Source organism: Triticum urartu, chromosome 1 (genome assembly GCF_003073215.2).
Source record: "Triticum urartu cultivar G1812 chromosome 1, Tu2.1, whole genome shotgun sequence".
In the NCBI taxonomy this organism is placed as follows: Eukaryota; Viridiplantae; Streptophyta; class Magnoliopsida; order Poales; family Poaceae; genus Triticum; species Triticum urartu.
The window spans coordinates 32,519,541-32,528,082 of record NC_053022.1 but is presented as its reverse complement, the minus strand read 5'-3'; positions in this window follow the sequence as shown (position 1 = coordinate 32,528,082).

Genomic DNA, 8,542 nt, shown 5'->3' with positions numbered 1-8,542 from the left:
AATGGAAGGGGAGTTGGTTTAAATAGGAAAAGGGGCTAGGATTAGGGTTAGGAAGGGGGTTCTTGACCCTCCGATCGCGATCGGGCAGTTCCGGATGTGAGGAGAGGTAGGCTGGACCTAGGTGGGCTGTGGGAAGAGAAGAGAGGGCAGTCCGGCACGGGTTTCCGGAGACTGAAAACGTCCGACGAATAAACCGACAATGGTGCCGCTACGGATGGCGGTTGGGCAGTCAAACGGGCTCCGAATGCGACGAAACTTGACAGGCGCCCTGCCGGTAGTAAACCAAGGCCGCATGACAAGTCTCAGTCCAATCCGAAAATGTTTAACACCCGCACACAAAAAGAGGTAGAAAGGGACACCGGGTGACATAGGAGCGCCGGATTGCAAATCGGATAACGGGGAAAATGCTCGGATGCATGAGACGAACATGTATGCAAATGAAATGCACATGATGACATGATATGCAATGCATGACACGCAAGCAAAGACAAGGCAACAACAGCGAATAACTGGAGGACACCTGGCACATCAGTCTCGGGGTGTTACAACACTCCACCACTACGAGAGGATCTCGTCCCGAGATCTAGGATGGCACCGGAGGGACAAACGGAAGAGAAAGAGAAGAGGTAAAACTAAGTTGCTTCTTTGACAAACGAGTGAAACCAAAGAACCTTGAGAAGGTTGAACAAATTGAAATAAATGAAACAACGGAGAAGAAAAAAGTTGAAAACACTCCATTAGAAAAGAGAAACAAGGGAGAACAACTTCAAACAGCACTCCGGTTGGAAAGATATGCAAGGCTTGATAAGATGACAGAACTTGAGCAACAGGCACACACTCCGGTTAAATGTATTAGCACAAAAAGAAGACGATCCAAGATGATGAGAGAAAAGAGCAACATCACAATGGCTCCGGAACAAAAGAATAGAAGATAGATAATTGAAATAAAAGAATGGAGAAGAAAATGCCATCTTATGCCAGAAAAGAGCTTGAGAAGGCATCCTTAGGAGACGGGTCGAGCGGAGTTGTTGGAACACCAACAATGAAAAGAATACGCTTGATATGGTCTTATGGAATACATCTCAAATTATGAGGTGACAACCTGCCGCTCACGGGAAAAAGAATTGGATTGGTATGAACAAGGAGACGAGAAAGCTATTTCACCGGGAGGATAGATGAAGAACTTGGAATCATATATTATCACCATTAATATCATTAATCCTTAGGGAAAGCTTTAGGTGAAATATAACCCCAGATAACTCCAATGACGAGATTGATGGATTTAAAATACCTCATTCTTAACAACATGTGAATCATGAGACATGAACTCCAAATTATCAAGAATGACATAATACCACCTCCAATGATATGGAAGAAAGAATTGCACTCCGGATTGCAAGATGAAGAATGCTTGAGCTCCTCTGAAAAGAATCTTGATGAACACTTCGAAAAGGAAATTAAAACCTTTATGAACCATCATTTTGATCCTCCATGAAGAACTCCGGTTATAAAAGAATGACCAAACGAAAGGAAAGAGCAGTTGAAAACACAAGGCGAATCCTTGTAATGATTAGATGGGTCTTCGCGACGAGATAAAATGAAAAACCTCGGAACTCCGGAAAAGAAAAGATGAAACAAGTGAAACCTAGAATTTTGATGAGGCTCCGGAATAAGGAATTGAGTTCACTCGATGAAACAAGAATAAGAATTACATTGTGCTTATCCTCCACCAATTAAATTCATGACAATCAATGGATTTGGCATATTACTTATTCTCGTAGAAAAGATTAAGAGAGAATATGGCGCCAACTTGAGAAGGTCTTCAGCGAACCACCGGTGGAATCGAAACAACGAATGAATTGATATGATGAATGAAGGAAGACAAAATCTTGGAAGAACCACTGTAAGAATTTGGAAGAACGAATAGATTGATATGGTAACCAAGGAAGAGAACTCTTGAACGAATAACCTTAAGAATTGAAAATGAATGAAGAAAAAATAAAGAAACACTAGGGAGAATTAGCAAATGCACGAAGATGCTTGCTAGGATTTAGATACATGAGAACGAAGAGATCATGACCTGATTAGAGGATATTTTAATGATGCACCGGTAAGATTTGGAGAGCAATAGATGAAAACTGGAAAGAATAATTTTGAGATGATGGCCTTCGGAGAATCAAACTAAAACGGCTCCTGAAAAGCTCTGGATGGGTGAAAAGAATTCTCACAGACGAAAACAATTATGAGAGGGTGACAACAAGAATGGAGCAGGATTTAAGAGAAACTCTTCTTCGGTCTTCAAAATCTGAGAATGACGATGAGAAACACCACCAAATTGTTGAGATACTCCGGGATGAAAAAGGAATGTCGAGCCAACGATGAAAAGAATTTAATCGATCTTGGAGAAAGACATTTGACTGATGATAAATCATTCTTACGTCAAACTTCAGAAAAGAATTTGAGAATAACTCCGGAAAGATTAGAAGAGTCAGGTAAGATCCTGGGAAAAAACCTGTGGGTTAGGGCCCACTCAAAAGAAACACCGTAGAACGATTTAAAAGAGAGAATGCACCGGTTGAATTAAATGGCTTGAATGAGGTAACATCCTCGCAAAAGCTGGAACGAAAACAGAGTTGAAACACGAATCTTCGAGATATCTTGAGCACTTCGAAACAATTGAATAGCAAGCGGGGAATGATTATGAGGTGCGCAGGCATAAGAAAAGCATTGGGCAAAAGAAAAGACTATGCTCAATACCAAAGCTTGAATTGAATCCACTGGAGAAGAAAAAGAATGAGGAATGACGAACTTGAGGCTCCGTTAGTATCTTCATGAGAATCACCGGGTGAGAACATGAAGGAAAAGAATGGAGAGACTTCACATGAATAAAATGGATACTTGATTAAGAAATCCGAATCCTTGAAGGAAAAGGGTGGGTGGGCGGGAAAAACAAAGGCAACTTGGAGACGGATGAAACAAACACCGTTGAGAAGAACTGATAATTGATCTTGCTAACGTTGATAAGATTGGATCCACTTGAAGAGAAGCACACCGGCTTAAAAAGGATTGACAACACAATCTCGATGATCAAGAAGGATTAGTATTCACATCGGAGTATGAGAACACCGCTTAGGAACAGGTTGGAATCAACATTTGACTTCGAAGCAACTCGAATACCACAACTCAAAAACAAAAACAAAGGATTGGCTTGCGGAATAAGCCAGAACAAACATATGATAGAGATTTCGACCGAAATTTTCGTGGTGGGGCCTACACGGGCTCGATCGTACAACACCATCATGTACAAGGCGGTGCACATGACATACAAAGCGTCCCCGAGTCGGCATAGCCAAGGACTCTTTAAGACACAACGAGACCACTGTAAAACCAACCGTGGATAGGCGGACCACTAGACGTCGAACCCCAATTTCATATCATACATCTGTCAGAAAGATATCCTAAGAGCTACTTGAATTCCCACTTATAAACTCCCGAAATTTTCCGGTTATGCAATCAGGTGTTGGGGATACAGGGGAAGCATAATATCTCACCCAAACTAACAAATCCTACATCCAGCTGTATCCATCCTTCAACACATAACCAAGAAACCTTAGGAAATCGTTTACCTCAACCTTCGAAAAGCATCTGTTATAAGAGTTATGGCAATACTCCCGAACTCCCGCCCCAGTACTGGGTGGCGTCGAGGTTATCTCACCAACAACTGCATAAAAGAGATTTTTGATGTCCGCAAAACTAAACTCAGGTATTCCAGAACTGCAACGATAAAATTGTGATGACAACACCTCGGAGCTCAACTCCCCGGGACACTGCCACAACCCCTAAATGACAGGAGGCACCAAGAACAATGTTCTCGTCACAAAACCATCGGAACGATTCCAAGATACCCGCATGATCCTAAAAAAATTTCAGTGAAATTTGAGAAGAGAAGAGTCAAAACTCTACGTCAGGATGCCTCACCAGAGCGATGAAGGGACTAAGGAGTAAAAAGAATTCCTAAGTCTCCGACATATATAATTCCTAAATGACTCAAAACATTTTTCTAGACTCAACAATGCCAACGATTCGATCAAGCAGGGGGCTCCTATGGTCGGGGAAGGCTCTGATACAAACTTTTAACGCCCTCGATGCGGCTATATCTCCCACGTATCGAAGCACGACTTAGAGGCATAACCGCATTGAAAGCAATGTCGCAAGTGAGGTAATCTTCACACAACCCATGTAATACATAAGGGAAAGAGATACATAGCTGGCTTACACTTGCCACTTCACACAATACATGAATAAAGCATTACATTCATCCAAATACACTCAAGGTCCGACTATGGAACCCAAAATACAAGAAGACTACCCCAAATGCTACACAGATCCCCGATCGTCCCGACTGGGCTCCACTACTGATCAACTAGAATGAAACAACATAAAGGACAAGATCTTCATAGAGCTCCTCCTTGAGCTTGGTTGCGTCACCTGCTCGAAAACATCGGCACCTGCAAACTGGTGGCGAATGGTAAAACCAATGTTGGGCATTGCTGGAGGAGTTTTATTCAAGGCGAACTGTCAAGGGGTTCCCATTATAACCCAACCGCGTAAGGAACGCAAAATCCGGGAACATAACACCGATATGACGGAAACTAGGACGGCAAGAGTGGAACAAAACACTAGGCATAAGGCCGAGCCTTCCACCCTTTACCAAGTATATAGATGCATTAATTAAATAAGAGATATTGTGATATCCGAACAAAATATCCATGTTCCAAACATGGAACAAGCTCCAATCTTCACCTGCAACTAACAACGCTATAAGATGGGTTGAGCAAAGCGGTAACATAGCCAAACAACGGTTTTCTAGGACAAGGTGGGTTAGAGGCTTGATTCAACAATATGGGAGGCATGATAAGCAAGTGGTAGGTATCGTAGCATAGGCATAGCAAAAGAGCGAGCAACTAGCAAGCAAAGATAGAAGTGATTTCGAGGGTATGGTCATCTTGCCTAAAATCCCGCAAGGAAGAAGAACGAGTCCATGAACAAGACAAACAGGCGTAGTCGAACGGGTCCTCACAATCACGACGTTACCGGAACCAACCCGAAGAAGCAACACCGGAAAGAAGCACACAACATAGTAAACAACCAACACATGACCATGGTATGATATGCGGAATGCGGTATGAGATGCATATGCATGATTTGGAAAGGAATGATTGAACCTGGCCTCAACTTGGAAATCCAAGAGTGCCACTGGAAAGGTGAGATGATTTCGGTTGAAATCGATATAAAGATCACCGGAATCGGATGCACGGTTTGGAAATGGCAAGCAAAACAAATATGGCACCGGTCTGCGATAATCAGCAAGTGACCATGTAAATGCACCAAGATAAATATGCTACAGCACTCAAACATGGCAACAAAATACATGGCAGGGATCCACTCAAGATGCTTGACAAAAGATAAACACTGAGCTACGGCTAATTCATCCATTATTAGGTTCAAACAAGCATGGCAAAAGTGCAAATGATAACAGGTTTCAGACTTAGTGAAATTAACACAAGTCTGGAATTTATCATCAGGAAGCACACTTTGGAGCATGCAAACTATATGCTACAGGAACTTAACATGGCAAAGCAAGGCATGGCATGAAGCTACTCAAAACACTTAACAAAAGTCCCTTAGTGACCTTGAGCCAAAAGGGATCAGAAAATACAATTGCAAGCATGTGAACATAGCAAAAACATAAACAGATTCAGACTTAGTGAAAAACTGGAGCATGCAAAAACAGTTAACGAGTAGGCATGTTTACGAGCTCGATGCACTCACTATAGAGCATGCCATGACAAACTAAGCATACACCCATCAAGAAGACATGGCAAGAACAACATCATAGCATGCACGGATCAATAGCAACATCCTCGACAAAATCGCTAAACATGTCAACAATCTGCCAGGATCATTTTATAGCAAAAGTAGAGCTCGATTGATTCAAGTTAGGGTGCTCCATAAATGCAATCAAAGACATGGATGGATAGAGCGCCACAATGTTAACAAAACATCCTTACTGATCATCCTCAAAAGAGGCACGGATCACTAGGAAACAACATGAACATATGGCATATCAACAAAATCAGGACAAGGACTTAGTGAAATTCTAAGTCCCTGAAATCAACATTACCGATTACGCTACTTTGCAAGCTTGTGCTAGTCACCACAAATATCACTAAAATACATGACAAGCACCTTTGTAAAGATGGCATGGCATATAACAAAACACATGTAGAGCTCAGGATCATAGCATGCACACATTAATCATGGCAAAAATGACAAAATGTCATTTGTTGAAACAGATCTGACAAATTCATCACATAGCCCTTTTCCAACAGCATTTCGGGCATCAAGATGAGCTCAAATGAAAATGATGCAATGAGATGAAATGATGTACTCGTCGAGACGAACATTTTGATATGCTACACGCACGAATCGGAGCTACGGATGCAGAGTTATGATGCGATGAATATGCTCAAAAATACTGAAATCTGGGGGGACTTAGTGAAAAAAACATATGTGAGCATCATATAGCAAAACAACGCACGGGCGGGGTTTAGCAGCGGGGCTCACCATGGGCTAAGCCCAGTAGAGGAGGAGGTCGGCCAGGTCGGCGAGAAGATGGGCTGGGCCGCCGGCGAGCTGGGCCAGGGAGGAGGTGGCCCACGCGGGTCCAGGAGCGGCGCACGGGAGGAGCAGCTCCTATGCTCGCTCCCAAGCACGGTCATGGCGGCGGCGGTGGCTCTGGCAGGGCCGGCGAAGGCCAAGGACGACGGGAATGCGCGGGAGGCGCCGAAAACGGGAAAATCTGGGTGGATCCGGCCCCGAGGATCTCGTTCCCGGCGTCGACGGAGCTCGGAGAGGCACAACTCCATGGCGGCGGCTGGATCTGGGGTCCGGCGGCGGCGCGGGCCGTTCGGTGGCCGGGGCGGCGGGGTCGGCGCTGGCGAGGGTACTACGGCGGCGAAAGGCGGACGCAGAGCGGAGGCGCGCAGAGCGGAGGCGCGCAGCGCTGGACGGCGGAGAAGGCCAGCGGGGCACCTGCGCGGGCGGCTCTGGCCCGTTGCGGCCTGAGGCGGGCCTCCCGCAGGCCTAGCGGGCCGCGGCGGCGCTGGGGCGCTGGAGGCGACGCGTGGCGCCCTGGGGTTGGAGGAGGGCGCGGTCAACGGCGGCGGGGCCAATGGAGGCGCGACAAGTGGCGGCGAAGGGCTTGCCGGCGCCGGAATTCGAGGAGAGGAGGTGGGAGGCGGCTGGGAGATGATTGGGGGCACGAAATTTTAGGGGGGGGGGGTAGGTAGCTGCCCAAAATGGAAGGGGAGTTGGTTTAAATAGGAAAAGGGGCTAGGATTAGGGTTAGGAGGGGGGTTCTTGACCCTCCTATCGCGATCGGGCGGTTTCGGATGTGAGGAGAGGTAGGTTGGACCTAGGTGGGCTGTGGGAAGAGAAGAGAGGGCAGTCCGGCATGGGTTTTCGGAGACTGAAAATGTCCAACGAATAAACCGACAACGGTGCCGCTACGGATGGCGGTTGGGCAGTCAAACGGGCTCCGAATGCGACGAAACTTGACAGGCGCTCTACCGGTAGTAAACCAAGGCCGCATGACAAGTTTCGGTCCAATCCGAAAACGTTTAACACCCGCACACAAAAAGAGGTAGAAAGGGACACCGGGTGACATAGGAGCGCCGGATTGCAAATCGGACAACGGGGAAAATGCTCGGATGCATGAGACGAACATGTATGCAAATGAAATGCACATGATGACATGATATGCAATGCATGACACGTAAGCAAAGACAAGGCAACAACAGCGAATAACTGGAGGACACCTGGCACATCGGTCTCGGGGCGTTACACCGGCCGAGACGCCTCTTGGGCCAGGCCAGCGAGGGTGAGCGCCGAAACTCGGAGGGGTGAGGCTAGCTCCGCCTGAGCCGACCAGACTAGAGGGAGCCGAAGCCTGGAGGGCGAGGCCGGCTCCGCCTGAACCGGCAAAGGAGGCCCCGCCGAAGGACCCATCGGAGGAGCACGGGGTCGTGGCGGAGGAAGCGCAAGGGCTCCACGAGGCCATCGAGGGAGATCATCCGAAGACGGAGTTGCTATCGGTGTCACTACAAGAAATATGTCAACTTGTGACCCTCACTATTGGCCGTTGAGAGGTCATAGTTTTTCATTTGCGACCTTTTTGTAACCAAAAACAAAAGGTCAAAAGCTGGCGGTCGTAAACTGAAATTAGTGACCTTCTTTGTGATATGTAAAAGGTCGTTGATTCCACGACCAAATTTTTGGTCACTAGCAACCTCCTCAGGCCACGTAGGCATCCAGCGTGGCAAGCTGATGTGGCACAAGAATCAGCCCGGTCCAATTCGGTGTTTTACATGGGCTGAGCCCAACAATTCAGCCTTTTATATATTTTTTCCCTATTAATTTTGATCAGCTACATGGGCCAGGCCCAACATTATAGCCTTCTTATTTTTGGGTTGTAGCCTTT